At 29.4% G+C, this 26,738-nt stretch overlaps 1 protein-coding gene across 3 annotated transcripts in view; it reads left to right on the forward strand.

The window, feature by feature from the left end:
• The window catches only part of Calx (sodium/calcium exchanger 3), a 194,804-nt gene that overhangs the window by 27,554 nt on the left and 140,512 nt on the right, over window positions 1-26,738 (forward strand). The gene's annotated exons all lie outside the window — the stretch shown is intronic.

Raw genomic sequence — 26,738 nt, forward strand, 5'->3', positions numbered from 1 at the left:
TTAAAAAAAGGTGCTTAAATATATTGTATTGGAGTATAAATTTAAAAAATAGCGTATTTATAATATATTTTAGTTTATCTTTAAACGATAAGTTATTCTTAAGATCACCATTTAAAAAACACATGACTTTTAAAGTAGTATCAAACATTATCGTTTTTTATTTAAAAAATTCAGGAGTAGAAAAATACTTCTCATTTTGGGTTGACGTTGTTTTAATCGTCAACAATACTTTAAATAGGCACTGTAAATTATTTGTTCTCTTGCCTGTCGGTTCAAATATTTTGAATTCTTTCTTCGTTAATCCGTGAGATATTGGTTTTCTTACAGTACTCTCTGTAAGGCTATAAGAAATTTCTTTCTCTGATTTCTTCAGTGGATTCTAATGATTTAATGGAGTCGCGGGGTCCTTAGAATTCGTTTAGCCATTAAATAATCTGCGAATAATTTCTTTCCTTATTCTATATATTTCTGCTTTTGAAGAATGACTAAAGAAGTCATTCTTTTTTTGACTAATGAAAGATTCTGGGATATGCAAATATTTAATTAATGACATCAATGTCTGGTTTCTTCGAATATATAATTTATCTTTAATTGTCTGTTGAAATTTCGAGCTTAGCTCAGAATTAATATTTTCCATTTTGTTGACAAAAAATTTAAGGCCACTTCGGCTGTTGCTATTTTACAAAAACAATATAAAAACCATTCTGGACTGACAAAAAAGAAAAATAGCCCTAAATCGTTTTGCATTCTGACGATTCCCTTGCGTAATTTGTTCTTATCGGAGCGGGTTCTTGGATCACCTAAGCAAAGATAAATCCGTCGGCCGGTATAGCCGACTTGGGCATTCAAATACTTTTAATCTTACGAAAAAGTATGCCTATTTTCAAACATTTGGCAGGAACACATTTGGAAAGGTTTCTTACCTGACTATTTTATTTTCGAGTTTGAGTGTTAAAATTTGTAAACAATTTTTTGTCATACTTAAACCCCTATTAAAACCAAGAGTTATACATATTAAACACGAACCCGCCATTAGTTATGCAGCGTTATAAAAAGGGCAGAGGTTGTAAACCTTTTAAAAATATTCGTATAAATTTAATTTTATATGCGTTAAAGCAAAGATCACATCACTGGCTTAGTCAGTTTTTTTAGATGACAAAGCATTGATACCATCCTTGATTTTAAAACAACTCAATTAACATGATGCTATAAATAAGGGAAATCTTTTACTCCGACAGTATTTACCAAATAACTTTCGTATTAAACGGTCAGTTAACATACTGATAATATCGATTCAAAGAATCGCAAATAGTATGGCGTATTTATGGCGTGTGTCTAAAGTTCATTTATGAGCTTGGAAGGAGTTGAGAGGAGCTTCACTGAGACAGGAATCTGTGAATTTTAAGATTCATATAAAGTTAAAGTAGAAAAATTGAACACAAAACTTTTGTTATATATTATAAAATTCCATAGTTCATATTTTATATTTCTCTGCAACTGTTGCCGATTTATCTCGTTTCTTTTAAGAAAAAATAAATATGACGCAACTCAAGATGCTTCGTTTGTAACCCTTTCACAGCTAATATGTCTCTACACATAATTCGCCTCTGACACGAAAACACGCGATACAGATTGATGATGTCGATTTGCGGACCACCTGCGTTTACATTTAGCCGAAAAGATTGACGACGCCTGTCTCGTATTTTTTCCTGCCAAAACAGACTCTCCGATCAACCATCGCCAACTTCGATATCAAATTTCAGTCGCTTAAAAAAGCACCATAGTCGAATTCGCGTGCTAGACATGGCATAATCGACCGAAGCCAAATAAAATTGCTTTCGTCACCAATTTGCTGTCAAAGGACGTTATTTTGTATTATTTTTTGTCAAATTGCGCAAAAGGCGTGTAAGTAGCTCGAGCATAAACTTGCATGACGGCCTTTATCGTCGTTTCTTACCACTCGCATACAAAGACGGATTTGTCGGCAAATTAACATTAATATTAAATTTCTTTATCGTTCACCGATAGCGTTTCAATGATGAATTAAAAAATAGTTCTGGTAATAAGTTCTGAGTATGCCAAATGGCATGTTCTTATCATGATTTATTTTTTCGCATAAGCGTTTTTATTTATTATTTTGCACGTAATTAAAACAAGGGGACATGTACAATAGATCAAAGGCGCCTTTCAATTTCAAATTAAGGCGGTGCACAAGCCGCCGATCCAAATCAGAAAGCGTGACACAAATTGGCATTAGTTAATTGCTAGCGCTCATGCAAGCGACTGTATAAATCACGGAGTAATTCTAAAATAAAACAAGCTATTTCATTACTGAAAGAACTGACTCTGAATTAAAATACTGAGTATATTTTGTAACTATTCTAGATCAACATATTTGTAATGTTATAAATGCCACTGATGCCACCAATTTTATATAAATTTGCGTGTCGTTTATGAATTTTGTGGCTGTAAATAATCTTGAGAATCTTAAAGTCGTCGAAGAAATTCGGCAACTTTTTAGCAGAACTGCTACGTTCCATAATAAAAAAATAATGGATTAGGTTGTTATTATGTTATCTATACAAAAATATGTCATCCTTGAGTGCAAAAACTATAGGGGGCTATGTTTTTAAATACCACGTATATGATATTTTCAAATAGTAAAACATATAATAACTGTTTTATAAATGGAAACTGATAATCTACAGAAGATAAACTTACTTTGTAAGTAAGATGAAAATGTTTTTATAAATTCTTCAGAATATTCAAAATCGATTATGTAAAAAATGTACATGAATCTTCATTATATAGTGCTTAACGTCAAATTGCCTTTAAAAATTCAAGCTTCCTGAGTTTAAACATTATTTATTTTCTTACCAAAATTGACACATCATCCGTTTTTTTGTCTTCTTGAAACATTGTTAGATTAACGACCACCCGGACATTGTACATATTCAAGTGTCTGTGGCAGAACGCGAGTATAACGAAGATGACTTTCCAACTTCCGCTAACTTCGTCCTACTAACTATCTAATAACAATGTATTGATGCAAATTATTATGAATGGAAGCGGGAGCATTATTTCGAGCGACGGGATATAATATTAACGTGGCGACAAATTATATCAAAAGAAACAAGAAGCTCCTATACTTATACGTAATATTATACGGTATGCTGGAAAAGTTACGCGACCGTATTAAAATATAAAAGTTTAGCTCTGCACGAAAAAGAGAATTATAATCGACTTTTAAAATCAGGTGGACCAAAAATACCGTAACGTAAATACTTTTTAAATGTTGATATTTTGTAAACATTTTTTTATATTATAGAAACAATCTTTTTTTAAGCAAAAAAATGTTTTAAGTGAGATTATTTTTGTGTAACTTGAAAGCTTATATTTTGTTGTAATTTATATAATTTTCAATGAATATCTGCGTTGCCAGCAATTTAATGTTGCTTTAGAGGTCGTTGATTAATCCTGTTGTTATGAAGGTTTCGAGAAGGGTCTGAAGTATTCGATGAATCTTGGCGACTATTGAAAAGAGCTGAGAGCTTTCAGGTTCAAAGTTTCAAGTTCAAATAAAACTCTTGGTATCTTTACTTTCAAAGTTTATTGATGAGCTTTATCGACACGCATAAAATAATTTGTTACTTTTAAGAGATCGCAACTCGGATAAAGATCGATATTATCAGTATGCTGACTGACATTTGGTACGAAAGCTATTTGATAAAAAAAATTATACAAAACTATGACCTCCACATATTAGATGTTTAGAATATGAAGATACAAATCTAAAATATATTTATATATTTTAGGATGGCTTCATAAAACAATACTTTATATATTTTTTGCCACAATCACTTTGTACATCAATGCATTTAGTTTATAAATGAGCTTATTGATTTCAACCTCATAAAAGCTTCTTGGCATCCGATTGCCTAATATTTATGTTTCGTAACTGTTTCATAAAGAACATTTCTAAACACTTTTTTACATTGCTCATAAAGTTCATCATTAGTCAAACGCTTATCAAACATGTTTTTAATAAGAATTAATGATTTTCTACTAATATCGTGCATTCATGATTTTAATTCGTGATGCCATTTCATCACATGTTAGCAGCGCAATATTAACAACAATGTAATATGAGTAATTAGGAGATGATACTACCATTTTAAACACATATTTGCTATTACTAATGTCTATCATCTGCTCGACCATCTGCTGGAGAAGATCCATTACGACTAATAGCTACATATGTATATGTATATTAAACACAATAATTGATAAAAAAAAATTAACCCAACGGTCTTGGCTCATTTCTGACCATAGATATGGAAATTTTCGATATACAAACACATATATGTGTGGGTTTAATATTATGTATATGAATTTTCTTACAGATTAAACGATTAATGTTTTAATCGTTTAATTACCAAAAATATATTATATTATATTCGTACTAAGCCGATATTCGCGATAAAGTGTAGTTGTCTAAAATAAACGAAAAAAAAGGTCTGACGAGCCATATACCTGCCCTATAACTACGCATTTATTGCAAGTCAAGTAGATAATTATTTGGCAATTTAATGAAACATTACGGAACAAAACTGATGATAAATTCAAAATCATCGTTTCATTTTAGTAAAAATATATGTATATTGTACGTATGGGGATGGGGAGCCATACTTTAGTATGTACGTAATAATTAATAAATAATAATCATTTTAATCGTTATTACGCTCTGGCACATAAACTACTAATTTTACCGCCTATTTTTCGTGAATTTTTATTTTTTGAAATTTCTCACAATTTACATATATTTTGTATACCTAATTCCTAAAATATTCATTACTTGATTTTCTCCAAGTATTTTTGCGCTCTTATGACGTACTCTCTTTTGTCAAACGCTAATATGACTGTCTGCGCATTTGACGCACGCTATTTTGTTACAGCGCTACTTTGGTAAACGCTCTTATGACGCAGCGCTTATAATGCAGCGCTCTTTTGACGCACGCTCATTTGTCCGCGCTCATTTGTGACGATTCTCCAGCCATGGTCGCGAATTTTCTGTAACTGCCGCTCTGGTCCTTGACCTTGTCAGTATTTATGATATCAATTAATTGTTCATTTACCCGGGACGCGTCATTTATATATGTGTTAGTATGTTTCTGTAATTGTGTGGCAATTGGGTCGGTGACAATTTTCTGTAAATTTTTCGTAAAGTCTCCAAAACCGGAAGCCATGACTTTGATAATATGCTACTATCATAAAATTAAAAAATATAATAATAAAATATATAAATAAAAACAATAATATAATTAATTATCAAATGTATTTTTAGTACGTGATATAAGGAATGTAGTTTACTCATTATATAACCAATTTATGTAGGCTTATAATTAAGCAGACGTTATAATAAAACGTTGAAATAAAATCACTGTACAATATTTTTTTTATTACTAGCATATAAATAGGTTTAAACGTCAATAAAGTCGACCGTAGCTTAAAATAATATGCTTTAAATTTTGTAACTAACGCCAAAAATAAATTGATTGTTTTATTTGAAAACGTTTATATTTAAAGTAAATGGTCAATCACTGGCGTGTTATGAACGCTCCTGTCACTTTGACAGTTGAAAGCGTCCATTTTTTTTAGTAAGGTGTCGTATTGCCATTTAAAAAATAAAGCTCAATAATTTTGCGTGAAATGATTTTGACAGTTATATGAATCACTTAAAGTTAAGGTGTCGTATTTAATTATGGTTTTAAATATTATTTATAGATCATAGATTGCTTACATTTTACTTGACATTTAAAATAAAATGGATTTTTTCTATAATTAGAACTTTTATTTTATTTTTAATTGACATTTTCTACAATATTTATGCTATTTTACTTTGAGCAATTTTATTTACATACAAAATCACAGCATATAAATAATTTAAATTATTTAATTAATCTTCTTTTATTTTTCCGATAATAATTAACATTTTTGTTTTAAATACCAGTATTTATACTGCATTAATATAGTTAGCTTTTAATTTGATTAAATTATCTACGAAAGTTACCTGTAACCCATCAAGTTAGTTTACAGCAAAACATTAGCAGCAGCCAGAATCAAATTTAAAAATAATCAAACTATCATTTCGCTCTAGTTTTCGAGTGTCGAAAAATCGAATTTCGAAATTTTTATTCTGGACCTAGAGAAAATTGTCTTTCGTCGTTGACTATTTTTATAAGAAAAATGCGGCAACGCTAATTTATGTGCGTTTGGGTTTCCAAGACCGAATTTTTAGCAACAACCGATAATATAAAATATACAAATATTGTTAATAACGTGTTACTATAAGATTCAATTGTAATTGCATTCAGTTTTATTTTAAATTAAATATATTTTATTTATTTGCTGCTTACATTTAATTAACTAGTTATGATATATTGATAATGTTATTAAGAACACATACACATCTGACAATCCTATACAAATACTTGGAAAAACGGGTACCCGACAAAGCCGCGCCGGACAATCCCGCGCCGACTAAGCCGCCCCGACATAGCCGCGCAAGTCAATCCCGCGCAATACAAACCCGACATTGCCGCGACGATAAGCCGCGCCGACATTGCCGCGCAAATCAAAATTATAGAATTGGATAAAATGAAAAAAATTTTTTTTTTTAATTCTAATTATTTTGTTTTGTGGACAGCTCTATCACTAGTGATTCGCTTTTTGAACAGTTAGTCATAGATTGGATGATGCTAGACAGTTACAAAATATACCGAAATGAAAATAAATCAATACAATATCATTAAAAAAAGGTTAGGTTGTTTGATTCTACAGTGAAAGTCGGCGCGAGCGGTAGCGAGACGCCTCCCTTTTCCGATATATATTTGTAATTATTAATAAATAAAAACCATGTTATAAAATGAACTTTGTTTTGACTTTGCGCGGCTATGACGGCGCGGCTTAGTCGGCGCGGGATTGTCCTGCGCGGCTTTGTCGGGGTGTCTGGAAAAACAATTAAAATATTTTTAGACTCTATGATAATAGTATTTTGGAATAAAGTTTTACAAACCATACAGGTTATTAATATTATTTTACAAAAAGTTGATTTTTTTTTGGAACTGTCCTTAAATGACGATCACGCATTTAGTTATTTATTTTTTAATCGTGTACTAGAGTAGAGTTGACGTAAAGAGGGAAGCGGCTGCTACTTCCGTCTATTAAGGCTTTGTGTGAAGTTTTCTGTGTCTAGTGAATAATGTGATATTTGTATGCGCTTATATTTATTTGACGCGTGCACAAATTGAAATTGCGTGAAATTATAATTGTTGCCTTTTTTATTACATTTAATCGTTTGAGTTTAAGCAGTTGAATATTTGGCATCACTGCACTTGTTGTTTCGCATTCCACCTGCTGTAAGTATTGCCGATTGCATATGCTTACATTTGCTTAGAGATGAATGATGATATTGTGCTTGCCCACTCTGGTGCACTAATTGCAATGTTGTATTTAATTAAAAACATGTTTACGGGACCGCTGGAGTTTGAAATTAAAGATTTGACAACACTGCATTTGCCATTCCGCATTCATTCCGGCAGATGTTTGTGGTTCATTTTGGAATGCTCTTTGATTGTCACGTTTGTCTGTATAAAATGCAATTATCGGTGAGTCGTAAAGACTACAAAATAATACTTACTAAATTAAATGCTACTGCCATATATTATTTCCAGATTTGTTAATGGCATATGTCAGTTTTGATAGTATTTATTACGATTAATAAAGTTAATTATTATCTAAAAAATCATATTAGTTAAGGAAACCACTACACCTAATTAGTTCCCCCAAAAAGCTTGAGAATTGAGTCACGTCCTTAAGTCCTACATTAGGAAAGGTTTATGTAGTAATTATTGTTATTAATCCAATACAATCGTGGATGATTTTTACATCTCGCCATTATTATCGGTGTATCCGGCGCAATAAAGTGATTTATTACATTCGCGTAATTAACGGCTTATATCCGGCGCGTGTGCGGGTCGAACAATTTTATTTTCCGTACGGTTGGCCACACTGACTGGCGCGTAATCCGAACGAAAGGGGAGGAGATGCTGGGAGCCTATTTCTGGGTCGTTTATTTTTATTTTCATTTTATCTCATAATCGGCGCGGATTTTCTCCGATGGCAAAAAGCCGAGTCTGTGCGTTCTTATTATACACAATGTAACATTATTTTTGAAAATTTTTGCATGCATCAGTTTAGATGTAATTTATATTATCACCCTATTGGCTATCAGATTTATCGGAATCGCAGAATGATAAACTAACAGGAAAAGCCTACTTCTGGACCATTTATTTTTATTTTCTCTTTTATCTCATAACCGGCGCGGATTTTCTCCGATGGCGAAAAGCCCCGCAGCCGCACGCATATAATATGGTTGCGTAAAATTGTACTAGATATAAATAGAGAATTTCCTCACGAATTTTATGCGACGTCTACGAAAATGTCGCCGAGACATTGACCCATAAATAATAATAGCCGCGGCCCTGTTCGACGGAAAATGCGTCTGTCTGTGACAGCAGTCGGAGGCGAGTGGTGCGCGAGCATTATTAATTGCAACTCTGAATAAGGGAAATCATCATTTTATTTAGTATTGTAACCAATTTGAACTTATTTATCTTGAGTTGATATTATGATTTATATATAATCATTCTGAATAATCTAAACATATTTATTTTTCAACTAGCTAAGAACGGAAATCGTTTCTTGACCGCATTTTGCAAGTAATTGACGCACTATACTGCAATATCAAAAAAGGATAACAAAAATTAAATATTAATTAAGAAGTGTCTTATAATACGTTTATTTTTATGGGTATATATTTTTAGCAAGGCTTTGAAATCCTTACTTTTGTGTAATAAATATTGTACACACGCAATTAACAGTACAAAAAGTAAAAGTAAATCTTCGATTATCAATGCTACTGTTTTCGTTAGGGTGAGCGTGATATGGCATAAATAAATAAATATAAAAATATTGTTTGTTTCAGAACTATTCTGACTGATAAATTTATCAGTTTTATAAATTGATAATTTATATTAAACCGCATGTTAAACTAATGTAATAGTTGTATTTAGGATAGATTTAATTTTAGTCATGAAATATAAAATTTTAAGTCTAATACAAGATTCAATTTTGTGATGTATTTATGAAATATTTTAGAACCACTTTTGTTTTGCTTTTGTCTGTGAGCGTGAGATAATTTTAATAAATGAATTTGCTTATCGTAAAAACACGCGAAACGGCTCACCCGTCCCAATACATTGTTGACTGAAAAAATGTGTTTCTACTATGAGTCAAAGGATTAATAAAAAAATTATGAAGTGCCGATCATTGTCACCTCTCGCGGATTATAAACTTGAAAAAATCAGAAAATTTCATAATCACAATGTTCCATATAGGATTTAAACTTAGGTTTTTCATGTATTAGTCACTGGTTTATCATGCTGGTATGGTTAGGTGTTTAGCAATTGATGTGCTTAATGGCTATTGTAAAATAAAAAAAATATATACTGCCTCCACTTACTAAATACATTGTAGTCCATGATATGTTAAAAATAAATAAAGAGGTATTCCAAAGTTAATTCTATAATAAAAACTGTATATCTTTATTCTCTGAAAATCCTTTTTATATTGGTTCACATTTTTGGCAAGCGAAGCTAGACAATAGTTGCGTATAATTGATGAGTTACTGATAACAATAACTTTACATGGAATGTCTTACATATTACCACAAGTATATAATTATAACATAAGACTCATATATTGAAACGCTATTGTCAAACTTTTATAATACCATAAAGTACACGCAATTCCGAGTTGTTTTGAACTTTTAATCTGAATTCAGCAGGAATTCACAACCATTTCCTTTGTGGTTTTATTGCGATTTTTCGTTGCTTTTCACATTCGCCCCCAGGTTTCGGTGGTTGAGCACGCGAAGCAATAACATTCCTGTTTTCTTCCCTCATCTGTTTATATGAAGACAAGGGAGAAAATCCGATCGTACATTTCGCGCGGATTAACGAAGCGAAATTTTTACGACGAACCCGCGCGACATGTGATGTAAATTTTCATCGACAGCCGTTAAACGAGACGAGAACGGCGTTAAATCCGTTATGTGACGAGGTAAAGAGTTTCATTAAGGGAGACACCCATGCATATAACATTTATATTACTATTATAATAATGTGTGTGTGTGTGTGTATAATAATCGATAACTCTGGTTTTATGTATTAAATTATATTTAGTGATTTATTTTATGTACGTGGATAATGCATAATAAAGAGAATCGATTGCCCAGACGCGTTTCGTAATATCGTACAAACACAATTTTATGAAATTTAAACCAAATTACGGGTGAAGGACTGGTCAAACGATCGATTGACTCTGACGATTTGACTTTTCTACATCATACGTCAGGGAAAATGGCGAGCGGAGACTTGCTGAATATTACATAGGATTTGCTACGACATATGGAAACATGAATGTTTATAATTTATGAATGTTAGTATACATATTTTGGTATGCTAGTTAAAGTGTTTAAGTTTAATATAATTGTATTTTATTTTTGTACAAACAAATATAATTTTTTAATTATAACTTTCCTTATATATTTTTAAATTCTGTGCTTTTATCAGAGCATATATGAATATACATATTAAATTTATTTATGTTTCAAGGTGTATAAAAATCGCTACAAAAATGCTTAATTTTTTATCACGAAAGTATCATTTTTTCATATTGATTATTTGCTATAATTATTTTTCTCGGATTATATAATGTTTTGTTTGCTACAAGTATTCAATTGTTTGATTTATATGTAAATTTATGATCCGAATTGCTATAAATTTAAAAACAGTAGTTAGTTTCCCTTAGTAACATATATTATTATTTTTATTAAAGCAAGATGTATTATCTGTCTGATAAATGGTATCATTGACTATAACAAGAAAGCCGCTCATTATGATTAATTACATGCTTTTATGATTAATTATTTATACTATTAGGTAGTTTTGCATCAAACGGTCGATTTTTATTCTATCGAAAACGAACTGTATTTGAAATAAAATGTTCGTAGTAAATAATTAATTTTTTTAAATAATATTTTTGTAAAAAAATTTTTTTATGATATTATATTCATTTTCCTTCCGTTACATTATCGGGTCAGAAATAAATTTGCGTGTTTTTTTTTGTACGACTTTAAAATAAAAAAATGCAATACGGCCTTGGCCACGAGAAATATCAATTTGTGATTTGGCGAGGGTACTGTTAGTCAGAGAACTGTATGGCGTTGATTTGAGAAATTTTGTACTGCCTATATTAAAATTAAAGTGGAGCTCTATGTAACATCTTTATTTGCTATTTATTAAAAAATATTGAAAAACACTGTTTGGACATTCGCATCAAACTTAATAGTTCCTCTTGCAGCCGTTTTACGACAGCTGAGAATAATAGATTAATGGGTTCCGCACAAATTGACCGAAAGTTAAAAACAACAACACTTAGAAACAATAAAAAAACATTCTTGAAAACAATCACAATCTTTATTGAGAAATAGATTTTCTACAATAATCAAAACTAATCAGGATCATAGTTAAACAGCAAAGAAGCTCTGAAACATGTTCCAAACCAAATTTGCACTGAAAAAATCTGATGATAGTATTGCTGTTTTTTTAAATGAGCGAATCATATTGTAAGGAATTAACCACTAAATATCCGAATATTGACTAATGATAATGTCAGACCATATACTTTACTATTTACTTTTAAATTAACGAATTTAGAGTGAAAATTTTCCTGAGCTTTACCCTATATATAATTACATTTTTTAAAATATAGGCCTTTTCCTTCGAAATTCGAAATTTAATAATCAGGGTGATATTATAAAAGCCTTTCACGACTTCACAACTCCTTAAAATTAAGGCTTTTCAACAAGGAATTTATATATTGTTAAGTCCTTGGCAAAATACAATTGCAGCAAATGAAGCATATTTTAATTAATGAAACTGTGGCTATAAAAAATATACCGTTTTATATCTCACTAAAATATTTTCACCTTATTTATGAATAAATATCTTAATATATAATACAATATCATTAATCACTTGAACGCTAGCGACTCACCGGTGCGTCCTTTGATTATTTTTTTTCATACATATTATTTATATATTAAAAATTATTTTTTATTAATTAGCTTCATTATTCAGTAAATAAAGTAATTTATATTTATTTAAAGAAAAAGAAACAGACGCGTGAAGAGAATAAATGGTGAATCACTAAAAAATCGCTGGCGTTTAAAGGGTTAAAAACATTTTTAATTGTTTCCAGAAAAAAATCCTATTTTTTATGTAGAACCCAAAAATAAGCATTTAATAGGTTCAGAATATATATTATAATCAATTATAAAAATGTTATTATTTATTTTGCCTGTTTTGTTTAAGCAAAAGTGCAAAAAAATCTAATAATGTTATATTTCCATGAAGTTATATTTGTAGGAACAATCTTTTTGAATTAACAATTTCATAAACAATAAGTAGGTGCTATATTTGTATTCAATAACAAGTATTTGTTTATTGCAAAATATTTTAGAAACTGATAATCATAATAATTAAAAAAAGAGTCGTAAATTGATATAATATAAAACAATAGCTTTTTCCTTAAAAGGTCAGCTATATTTAGTTACAATGTCATTTAGTGATATTAAAACAGAAAAAAATTAATATATTTTTTAATGTATAACATAATACTTTTATTGTATAAATAATAATGCAAAATTATTCGAAAAATATCTTTGTGAACCAATCTCGTAATACAGAATAATTTGTATTAATAAAAACACATGTATATGTACACATTTTAACACTATAGGTTGTATTATATATTATATTAGCAATATTTAATATTTTTATGATTCATATTCATGCTATAAAAAAATCGAAGGAGAATATATTTAATATAAATATTCTTTATCATATGATATAATCAATAATGTGATAAGTTTAATTACTCAAATATTGACGTAATTTTACAATAAGACGTAACGAATAAGGTATTATTATGACACATTGAATAAATATATTAAAGATATGCTTATATATTTATGTATTGTATATATACACAACATAAAAAGTAATAGTTACATTTAACAATATATACATAGTTCACCTCATTTCTAACTGTCATCAAACACTGAATTGTATATTTATTTATAATATATAAAATAGGTCACAGCGACTATAAAATTCTATAAAAAAAATACCCAATATTCAAATTAACCAATCACTGTTAAATTTAATATATTAGCTACAGCTGTCGTATGGTAATAAAGTCTAATATTCGCGCTTTTAACGATTATTTCGTAATTAAATTAAAGTATACTTTAATTATCTAAATTTAGGCTTTACTACTAGAAATAATAATCTATGACAAACTTGTGAGTGAAAAATCGAAGCATGAAAAAATGTATGACAGTGAGAAATATTTACTATGTATGATTAATTTATGGACTGACCTGCTATTTATTCTTCAGGTGAGCACTGACCGCGTGATTAGTTTAGTTAGCCGAGAGCAAACCGTGATTAATTGACCGGCGTGCGTTTAACCGTGAACTTGTTACCGCGCGAATTGTTGTTGACGTTCGAACCGTCACGGACCGAAATCGGTCGGTTCGGCGAGAACTCAATTCGGTTCGGGAACTTCCGAATACACTCGACGACACGGTGACAAATCGTGGTCACCGGTGACCCTTTTTGGCACGGCAAATCTGACAATTGATTACGCGTCGACGACACTGACTAATCGCGTACAAAACGAACAGGCCGCCGCTTTTACCAGCCAAATTGATCGATGACAAGGGCCTTAGGATTGTTGGGATGTTATGCAGTTGAACTACTCGATAAATGGGTACCCTAAATTTTTTTAATAAATAGTTGTAAAGTAGAATACTTATATATCGATTAACAAGTTGAGATTTACAGGAACAATCATTATTGTCTTATGTTATATAACAATAAGTTTATATTATCAGTTAAAGAAACAATAAGATTATGTATTAACAGCAAAAAATGCACATGCAATATTATTTTATAATGGATCACATAAATTGGGATACTTTAGATAATCATGTTTAGATGACGTTTTGATAGTTTTTACGGTAATCTATGTCTGTGTATATATTTATATTTTATAGTATAATTATTTTTTGATTATACATCTATATAATCAGATTGTAAAAAAATATATTACAGTTTTTCTCTTCAATATAATCGTAGAGCCCAAAACTAAAATTATAGAATATGCAATAAAATATATAGAGTGATAATATTATATTTATTTCAATTGATTTTTTTATTTATTTAACTTTAACATAGTCACTGGCATTACTATTAATAGAACAACATACATTTCGTTCTACATAAAATCCTGTATTTGTTGTGTGTAAACATTTTCATATCGACTAGAATAGACATTCATACAAAGCACAGTATGCACCATTGCTCCAATGCATTCAAACAGATGCTTTTAACTTATTCACAATTCGCGATAAATATTTGATCAGGCCCCATACAGCAATTAAAATGCCAATGCAGAATAATCAAACTTGATTAATTGCCTCGTTGTCGTACATGATTTATGAATTAAATAAATCGTTAATGTTGAGTCTAAACTTTCTGCAAAAAGGATGACCGATCAGATCAGTACTGTTGAATTTCAATTTATACGACGCTAGGCACTAAATAAAATCGTGTATAGCACACGTCACACAAAACGTATTACAATCGTGATAACCAAAGGCCACGTGCCAAACCAGGATTGAAATATGGGCGATGGAAACGATCGTTATCGGTACAAGTGCGGAGAAATGGGAGCAGAATTCGGAATAGACCATAAATTTAGTACAACACGAGGAAAGTATAAATTTCACTTCAACAATGGGATGTGCTATGTGCGAGAAACGATTTTTATAATTAACTGGTTAAAGGGCGATCTTACACAATTCAATCTTATTAAGAAAAATCATCTAAAAATATTAAGTAATATAATTTATAATGAATAATTCATTTCAGAATTATTTATTTAAAATCAATTATTTATGAAGTGCTGAAAACATTGTTGTATATTATAACAACATACTGTTTATAATCCGCTAAATCCATTATGACATGTGAGAATAATATTGTTGTATTTTATAAAAGCAAACATTATTAGCAGTAATAAAATATTTCTAATTTGAATAGTAAATAACACAATTGGTTCAAAACGAATCAGTTGCTTATCCAGGATTTGTCTCCACTAATCGTATGATCCACTGGGAGGCTTAATTGCATTTGTTATTTATTCGTGCCACAAAGTGATTTATCTAGAGAAAGGGTTCTTTCACGCTTCTTCTAACTGTCCTAGTAGAGCTTTTGTTAGATTAATGAATGGATAATTTTTTTTAGTATTTTAAAAGCTTTGTTTACACTAAGAAATAAAAGCGATGTTATCTAAAATAAGTTATTAAAATGTTTCGAGATTGTGGGTGCTAGTGAATCACCAATTTAAAATTGAATAAGCACTTAAAAGCTAATAAAACACGCTACTGTGTGTTATCGTTGAGAGGACGAGCTAGCCCCGACTCATAGTTGACCCTCTAAAAATGGGTTTTCTCTATAGATGCAGGTTTTACTGAGGCAGACTGTTTCATGGGGGCGCCCGGCTAAGGATGTAGTGCTGAATTGCTATGAAGCTTATAAACGATGCGCCGTCCTCTGCTCTGCATGGCTTAAAACTATTGCTATCCCTGACGCCTGACCAAAAGAAGGTATTTCAGTGTGATAAGCCAACGATTTTTTTATAAATGTTTGATCTGTTTTTTTATCTCTGACGAAAAATCGCTTCAAAGTGTTACCGATAAACGTTATCTTATTTGACGTACGGTCGCCACAATAGTTTCACCTCAAAGTGAGTTTCATACAAAAAGTAACTGTCAAATCATACGCATTCAATTTGTGTACTAAAAGAAACCTTATTGCGTTGTCTTTTGATTTATCTTTCAATACGTGTTAGAATACTTTTTGTCAGTTATTTTATAATAAAAAATCAAACGAAAACAATAAATTTTTAATTTGCACTTGCTTTATTTTAATTATAAATAGCTTTATGTTATATTACGTTAAATAACTCAATTATAGTTAAAAAAATAATACATTAAATGATTTTTATTTATACCGAAATGAAATATATTCATAATATTTTAATCGGTTCGCGTGTGTTTAAATGTTTAAAAGCACTGTATTCCTATAAAAAAGCGTGATGCAGAAGTTACAAATAGTATATATTGAAACATTTTTTTAAACTACAATCAAATTGTCATTCATTGATGTTGTTAATTAAATCTGTACTCTTGCTTAAAATATAATAATAAATACAATTTACAAACAATTGTTTGTGGCAGCTTAAGATCAAAAATGCACTTTGATTCATAAGATGTTTTTTCTTATGAGCTCGAGTCAAACTAATTGATCTTATAGAAGTGCATTGTAAATTTGTAAAATAATAATTAAAGTTTGATATTGATGGTTTATATTTAAGATAAATTGCTGCAGCCATTTCAGTGTTGCTATTTGTTTCACTCTTAAACGTTCATTGAATTAAAATTTGAAACCATTCGTCAAATCTATAGTAATATTTGTATGAGTATTAACTTATTGAAAGTTAGTTCTTTCACTTATGTTTTAATATAAATTATAAACATAATTGTGAGTGTGATATAGTAAATGTTAATTATTTAATCGCATAATATTTTTTATGACGTTTAAAATATACAGCATGATAGACGAGTAGTGTAAGTCTCTGACCCGAAAGACCTGGGTTCGAATCCCATATAAATAAATTTCTATCGTGTCTGAGAGATCGGAATCAGTGGTTTTTTTATAATTATAATTCACATTACCTTGATTTTCCTAATCTGAATGATTAATTAAAATCGAGCTAGGTAGTGTTCATATCTGGTATTAAATGAACTCATATAGAATATCTTATGTATTAAAAATAAAAATAAAATGGCATATTTTTTATTAAGCATATAATTTTTAATTATTCATTCATAATAAAATACATATACAATAAAATTAAGTGTTACGTGATCAGCAATTATTTTTTATTTGGTTTGTTTTTCTAGCGTGACTGGATTGTAATCACGATTGTTTTCTCAGTAAAATCTAGTAAGGCTTTGCTTTCATGCTCAGACATATGTATACATAGATTCACATTAAAAATAGCATTTTTTAATACTATCCCATATTTTTTTCAGTATATTTAATACATATGAAATGACATTTTATCTAAAAATCGTATTTATTACAATAAAAAATAATATAGTATAGTTTTGTATTCTTGCAATAAATATGTTAGTACAATTTGTAATGCCTATAAAAAATATATATGTATATATAATACATAATTTTGACCTTGTCTAGTTCCTAGTAATTTGATAGTTTTTTTCTGTACAGCATATGATGTGAAATTAATGCCTGTAGTTAAATTAATAATTATACTGTATTTGAGTTTTTTAAGGAATTGATGGGATACATTCAACTCTGAAACCACAGAAATTATTTAATGAACGAGCCAAAGTACAAGACGTTAACCGCGAGGTTAACTCTGCGGTTAGACGCCTGGAACTTTGGTTTAACACAAACCGTCCGCAATAACATTAACCATATCTAGACAGATAATATCAGTATATATGTATGTATAATATATACTAATGTTTTTTTAAGTAAATGAAATAACATAGACAGTTGCATTATTTTCACAATTCGTACAAGTGCAATGACTTGCACGCGTTTTGGCCAACGCCCAACTTCTACTATAAATACAGTCTATTGACATATTTTTGGATTAAAACAACAACTAAAGCATCTAGTTATATATTTATTCAGCCGCTATTACAGTAATGCTAACGCATGTTAAAATCAGTTGAATAAACACGCGCATCCGACTGCTGAACTTGATTTCAATTATATATTAAAAATAAATAAGTATAGTTAAAAATAAACTATACTAATCAACTTATCGTAATGCATGCACAGTCCGTGCGAAAGCTGCATTTATGTGGGTGCATGAAATATATACAGGGTGCTCGCAAGGTCGCCTGTTAATTGAATCGTAAAGCTAATGCGGATGCAATAAAATGCGCTTCAATAAATGTGATATGAGTTAAAACGAAAATAGAAGAATGGTAGTATAAGTAGATAGGGACAAGGTCAATAATATATAGATGGGTTAACTCTTTGTGACATTATGCTTATGTGGATTAATTTTAAATAAATAGAACGGTGACGTTTTTGCTTTAAAGTATTTTTTTATTAATATTTTTAATAATACAGTCAGTAAATAGTTTAATATTCTAGTCGGACTATCTTCGAGGTTTTCGTTTCTAAATTTGTATTGAGCTGGTCATCTTCACTGTTGGAGTATACCTGATGTGTGCTTTTGGCAAACGTTTTCTCTTAGTGGATTGCATTTATTAAAGAGTGCAATTATACAAATATAAATATAATGGTAATGCAATCGTTATATGTAACTTTTATATTTTATTTTATATTAACTTCTCACATTGAATTATTATTTACTAGTTTTAAATACTATTATAATAAAATATAATAAATAATATAAAAAATAGTTAATCACCTAATTAAATTAAATTTTTATTAAGGCATTCGCTTCAAAATATTATTTTAACATATAAAAATTTACTTTAAAACATCATTTATTAAAAAGCTGACTTAACTTTTTTACATATGTACTGGTTTAAAATTCCTTAATAATTAGTTTTTTATAATAATTTGTAACGCACGAAGTTGACTCAATTAAAATTAGCTTAATCTGTTTATTATATCATAATGTCTGTTTCTTTGAATACATTTAGGTAACAGTTTCTAAATACTAATATATGTGGGAATTAAATAAATTTCTATAAAAGGAGTTTCTCCTCAAATATGATTGACTAATTAAGTAGTAAAATTATTTTTTGACTTAAAATACTTGATTGATTTAATGATCTTTCTAAAAATATTCTGAATTTAAATATGTATATTATTTAATTTTATATTTAGTATTATTAAGTATATCTTACGCTAAATGTGTTTTTTTTTAGTGAAGTTATTAGTATAAATATAATTAATACTAGCATAGACTTTCGCACATAATTGGTTCCTGAAAATGTGTGCGAATGTTGAATGTACGAAAGTCGAGGGAAGTAAAAAAAATTGAAATTGTGTGTATTTTAAAATATTTATTTATCAAGTAAATATAATATGTTTAAGAGGCGTTTAAGAGACACGTTTAAGTGGGGGTTTGCGGGTGTTTTCTTTGAAAAGTTATCAAGAGTTAACTGATTTCCACTATTCTTTTTCTTTTCTTCATATAGTATTTTATAACATGCTATGTTTTTATTGATCGCTCCACGCACTTGAGATATGCGTTCTCCATTGGGATCACAATCGCTTCATTCATATTTTTGATTGTTAAAGAGTTTTCCAAAATAAACCTGTCTCATCTACATTAAATATTTGGCTAGAGGAATATTCTACATCTTCAATAATTTTGGATAATTAGAAAATAAATTCTTTTGCAGCATCTTTATCCGCATCAGCCGATTCTCCAGTAAATTTAATATTATGAAAAGAAGACCTCATTTTAAAATTGTAAAACCAACCGCTACTTGCTTGAAAAACCGTGTTAAAATATTTTTTTAATCTATCCTTCCAATCTTTGTGCAAACTAAGAGCTTTTGCTTGAATAATTGAAATACTCAGAGGGACATATTTTTGATGTTGGTCATCGATCTACGATGACAAAGATTTTCCATTTCATCCATGTTTTTTTTTTGCTGTGTTTTTTTGGAAACATATCAATAAATATTGTGGAAATATATCTTTATTTTCCACAATTTTGAACGTATTCTTTAATTATATTTTTATTTTGCAAAATTGAACATATCGTAGACCTGTTTGTATCATACGAACGTCCGATTGAAGTAAAAGATTCACCGCTATCAAAAAGTTTTTAAAAAAAAATTAAATTAAAAAAAATGTTTTTTTTTTAAATGTGCGAAATAGCGAATTGTGCGAAAGTCGAACGTTCGAAAGTCGAGGGCCGCCTGTATTTTTAGTTAGTGGAATTATATGCTACTCCAAAATGTCTATGAAACTCAATTTGACAGTTGCAAAGCGTCCATTTATTGTTTAAACCCAAACCTAACCTAAAAAAGTTAAAAATTTAGTTTGTTAAATAACTTTTATTAGCTTAAGTTGGGTTAGTTTAATTCGTTAATGATAGGTTTGAGTTTGCACATTGCATGAATTTTTAAACCAGTATATAATTTCACTAGCGCCTATTAGTTAAATTGTATTTTCGCTAGTAAATACAGTGAAATAACGAAATTCCGAGTATAACGAATCTTCAACTTTCATACAAAATGTTTTCATTGTATCGAAAGCTAATCTCAGTATAACGAAATATTTTAATCCGAATTTAAGAATGATGTTACAACTTGACACAATATTTCTCCAAATTCAGTTCGTCCTTGACTTGGGTGTTCCGAATGTGTTCACAAGTTGTTTCGCCGACATTTTTTAATAAATTTTATTGTGTTTATTACAGTATCTGTCAATCTTGTAAGAGTTAATTTTGATGCTGTAGTAATATGGGTATTAAAATTACATTCAATATAACGAATTTTTTTCGTCGGTCCCTTAGCTATACTGAAATTTCACTGTATTTAAGTAATATTTTTACTGCTATAAGTATAATTTCACTAATTAATCCAGTTATAATGTTTCAAGCAATTGATTAAAAATCTTACTAGTCAATATCATTGAAACTGTATTTATTCACTTCGCGGATGATAGACGTACATTTGGAAACTTTTGGTCCATTTAACAGATGATGTGTCACTTACATTTTTTTTTGGAATTAAGTCAGTTGGTTGCGTACATGATTTAAGTAGTGTTAGAAGTATGCTTAAAAAGTGATATATAAATTATATTTTTACTAATTGAGATATGTTTTTAACAATGAAAATATATTATGATATGATTTCACTGAAATTCTAATGAAAATATATTTTTACTGGTAATACACATTCCTTGTAACATACATATATATTAAAAAGGATCAAAGTGGTATTATTGCTTGTTCGATAAAATTCGACGATGGCGTTTTATCGGAAATAAAAATATTTTTCCTCTCAGTATGAACATTCTGAAGCGTCTGGCTTATAATTGACATTATAAAAAACGAGAGCGAAAGCTTGTCACGTCAAAATATGAAATTCACGTTACGAAATTAATTAGGGTTTACTTATTGTAGCAGTAAATATGTAAAATTTTAAGGTCAAATAATCCTTTTTATCTGGTGGCATAATCATTTAAAAATGACGGCCTAAACAATGAGAAACGGCTTTTACGCGAGCAACATACAAAAACAAATCTTACTCAACAAAGTACGTTTCAATTAAACGTTTCAACCGGGCTTTCTGCGGTTTAGAGTTATTAATATTTTTATTTTGCCGCGTTTTAATTTTTGAAACGTGACGTAATTTACGGTCGGGTAATAATATAGAAACGCGTGAAAAATGTGTGACGGAGAGAATTTTAGCCGAGAGAGAAGATTATCCAAAAGATTTTCCGGTATGCGCGCTCTTTGGGAAAATAAATTTGGCACCGTCTCGATTTTCACGGCTGCTCGGATAAAATACGAGTGCCAACTGTCAAAAAATGTGCGTTGATAATAAAAAGTGTGTTGCTCAACAACAAAAGGAATCGCGACAAATCAAACTAGTGTGATAAAATCGGATGAAAAGTAGAACGAATTCTTCGATGATTTATTCGCAGTAATATGTAAAGCTTGATTTCGGGGCGTTTCGGAACAACAGAAAAAATGTTGATGATAAACAATATATGTGATATACTGCATCGTTTCTCAATCTTTTCATACAACTAATACACACAATAGACATACAAGCCCTGCCTTTTATTATATTTACAGAAGACTAGTATTTTATTTCTAGGATCTATATTGGGCCGTCAGGGAAACGCTGCTATGTTGTATATATAATATTATATGTGTTGTATATCGCATAAAACGTACAATCATAATATTACCCTAGGGAACTACCCGTTTTATGATCCTCAGAGGAATGAAAAGAAATTACTACGATTCTTTTTTTAATCGAATATGTTATAAAAAGTTTTATAGTACACATTTTTTCGCATCTCTGTTTTAGTATAAAACCAAACAATGTTCTAAGGTTAAATATATAACTTTACGAAACATATTACAAATTCAAATGTCAGCGTGGGTTGTACAAGTTAAAAAGTCACCCGTTTGACATTTGCATGTTGAAAAAAAGATGCAGACATGGTAATCGCCAAAAAAATCTTTAAGTGTGAACCTACCTTAATGACCATATTACTAATCGAATTTTCTCGATCGTTCGCTTCGCCTTATACCGTGGCGAACAATGCCGGCAAAATATAATAAGTATTACTTCGGCGTTCTTTGAAAGACTTCGACACGATGCTTAACCAAATTGCAGTTAGAGCTTTAAAAATTCAAATACATAACAAAAGTAATGGACGGTAATAATCGAAAGATTATTGAAAATAAACATGTTTGCATTTGAATATAAGAAATTTAGTTATTTGGATCTAATTATGATTTTTAAATATGTCAATTTAATACTGGTTCATATTGGAAATAAATAATAAAATCATTCTAAAATATAAAATTTATTTTATATTTTTAAATATTATTTCAGTTAGTTTTGAAGAACATTAGTATTATTAGTTACTTTAATAAATTATAACTACTTAATAGTCAAGTATTATTATTGCGCTAATGACAAGCGTAACAGTAAATGCGTGATTGAGATCTATTTTGGATTTAATTGTTGTGATTTTTTTTAGATGCGTATGATTTAAAAAGGTCTCTGATATTTGCGTGGGTTTTTATAATTCAGTGTATCCCGAGAGAGTAATGACATCATCTCATTTCATTGCGGTGCTCATTCTCCGAGCGTGAGAAACATGAGCGATTTTCTTTGATTCGTTTTTAATTATTTAGTAAGGTTCTCCCCGTATATCTTAAACTAGTGACCTATTTTCAAGATCTGAAAAGCACATAATATTTTAATAGGCACTTGACTTAATTTATTTTCCTATAAAACTCGCATGCCTTGACTATGTATATGTATATATGTATATGTATATATATATTTATATATATTATAACAGCGATTTTTAAACTTTAAGCAGTCTAAAAGTCAGTGACTAATACCTAAAGAATTTGCATTTGAATTTCACATGGATCCTAATATTTTTAAATTTCTATTGCACCTGGGAAATCAGTATTGGTGATTATTGTAAAGGACTAGGAGGAGGAATCGGCTGGACGAACGATTTGTTAAATGATTAGACTTTGTATTGGCTCTGATTTCACTCTCTCTCTCTCTCTGAGTTCAAGTTCAAGTCTCTTTATTTCCTTCCTATATTTATATATTTTAATGGACAACAACAAGTTAATAGTACAGTATTGTTTCGGTATCAAGTACATTATCGATTCATCGCAACATTCAAATGGATGATATAAAAATCAATCCCTTGTTTCCTCTGATTGTTTTATTATAAACAAACGTTCATATAATTCGATTCTTGCGATTAAAAATTTATGTTGCAGCAAAATAATTGCGTTTCAATTATTTTAAATTACATATTATTAGGAATACATATATTATAAATCATAATAAACAGATTATATTTTTTTAGATTTTTCTTATTTCACTGATGAATAATTTTATTTCAATTGTAGTTTTTACACTATATAAAAGGAATGAAAGAGTAAGTTTTGCTACTAAGCTTAACTGATGATTTCTATATTGCATTAAGATTACCATCTATTCTAGAGAGTTTCATGTACAATTTTTTTTTTTTTAAAATGCATATTAAATTATAGTTAGACTTTGAGAAGCAATATCTACCACTTCAAAAGAGGCGTGAATAAAAGTCCATGATAAAGAGCAACTGAATCAAAGTTACCTAAAAAAATATTCATTAAAAGGCAAACTAGCATGATTCATTCAAATTGTATATATGTATATATAAAAGTAAAACATTCTTACAATTTGCGCCGCTTTAGAATGAAAATATATGAATAAAAAAAAGTTGATTTATAACTGTTAAGCGCCCCTGTCCAATGGGCCCATTAGCGAAGAATGCGCCTAGGCGTTACCCTGTGGCGTTTGTTTGTCTAATAATACTTCAGGGACTTTTAACTTTAAAACCGCGTGTCGCCGTTTTTCCCCGGTGACAAATTTAAGTAGCTCGCGCCATTTGACTCACTAATTTACAATATTATCGTGTGGCGGTGTCGGAAGCGTTAATAAGACTATTCAGACGAACCTATTATAATATTATATACACGAGCTACTGTCGGTGTGTGTTTGTGTGTCTATTATAGAATTAATATAGAAGATAGTGGATACACGTATTACTATATGTTGTGTGCGACACGTGTTCGCTTTCATATTTGATATACGACACGTTTCGTTAGACGTAAATAGTGTTAACGGATAGTGACTTTGATCTGTCTGTGTTATTAATTTTCTAAACTGTGGCGACGATAGATGGCTGTTGCTTTTTTATGTTCTAATTTGATATTTATTTAATAATTGTTTTAACATGTAGCACTGATATAAATGTCATTCTACTGTATTATGAATGTATTTATAGAGAAGGTTAACTAATTTTAAAAACAGTTTAATTTCATATTAAGCTCAATTATATTTTGGTTTTGAAGTTGTAGAAAACTTGACATGTTATTTACTACAACACAAGGTTGTGAATAAAAAAATAACAAACTTACAAGATAAACGAGCTATTTTAAAACATAACACAATTATATGTATAGCTAACCATTTTCTTGTCTATATAATATAACATTTTTGCCGCAATGATAAAATTAGTAATTAGTTTATCAACAATTTTGGTTCAGATTTTTTGTAGTAGAATCGTGATTTTCAAATGGATCATGTTAGATTATGATATATTGTGGGAATTCATTTAAGATAAAGCTGAATTTTCTCATTATTTTTTTTAATAAAATGCTAGTTTTTGTATATAAATAATTAATTGCTGCTAATAGTTTTTATGTCATTTAATGTTTTACGGGGGCGTATGAACTACTTATTAATATTTTTATTTATTAAAAAATTTAATCTACAATAATAAAACACAATATATACTATGCATAAATTACCCAACTAAAAACAATAAAGATAGTATAATTTTACGTATTAATTTTGAATCTGTGTGGCTAAATGATGTAATCAATTTCAATCCCAGTGAAAAATACATACATTGTATATGTTCCAGTGAATGTGTATTACCAGTGAAATTATATTTTAATTAGTATAAATTTAATTTCACTAACTTAGTCAGTTAACATTTTGTTAAACAGGTAGTAATTATACACAGTAATATTTATTGAAGTTTATGGGTAATAGCTACACATTATTGAATATTATCAATGTGATCGGTGGACGAGGCGCCGCTGGTCGTTGCTTTTCCGTCTTGGTCAACCAAACAATTGACTTAAAATTTCAATTCTCAATATCAGTAAAACTGTATTTGTTAAAAAATGGATAATCTAGTACGCATATTTCTATATATAATCAGGGATTCAAAGAATTGTTACGTCACACTATTCGATAAAATATTTGAAAATTTCAATCAAACATAACTTTAACAAATTACCCTAATAAAAGTTCAAAAACTATAGTTAGTTTAAGATCTTTTATTAGGTTAAGTTGGGTTTGGTTAATTTGTTTAGGTTTGAGTTTTAACAGCTAATAGCTAACGGATAAATATATGTTGCAGTTGATTGTGTTTAGTATATACAACTCATTGTGATAACGCCTATCATGTTTTAAATATGCATGAAAGTTTAGAAAATTTAAACATTCATGACATTCTTCGGAACCTTTTATATACCATATACAACGACCCACATTACACCGGAGCGTTCCAAGCCTTCCAAAATTCTTGAAAATTGTTTAAGTATACTCTGCAGGTACTTGAAAGGCAGTTTTTCGTTCATATTTTTATTAAAAAAATGTTTATTTTGTTACTGTTTTATCAGTATTTAAAAAAAACTTTTATTTATAAAAATATTTTATCAATGCTTTTAGTATTTTTAATAAACTTTTTCTAATTTGAAAACTTAATTTTTCTTTGGCATATTTGGCATATTAATATTCCAAAAAATACTTATTATTTTTATTATATTAAAAAATCAATTATTATTAATATTTCAAAATATTAATAATAATATTTAATTAATTCTAACTGCGTTCTGAATTAGTGCGTGTAATATGTTCGCATTTTTTCAACCAAATAATAAATCTTGTGAATATTATTTGGTTGATTTGTTTTTTTAATTTACGTACAAAATTATTTTTACTAGATTATTTTTTTTTTCTTGAGAAAGATCGTCCCATTTTCTGCTGCAAATATAATCTTCACCACTCCAGCGATAGTGCGCATTCACCTGTCTTAAATTCAGCTTTAAATTCACGCGTCGTCTCGCTAAATCCAAAAGTTTTCCCTACGATACAAAGGCGTCGCTTCTTGACGCGC

Source organism: Plectrocnemia conspersa, unplaced genomic scaffold (genome assembly GCF_051122295.1).
Source record: "Plectrocnemia conspersa isolate PC_06_02 unplaced genomic scaffold, ASM5112229v1 ptg000009l, whole genome shotgun sequence".
Taxonomy (NCBI): Eukaryota; Metazoa; Arthropoda; class Insecta; order Trichoptera; family Polycentropodidae; genus Plectrocnemia; species Plectrocnemia conspersa.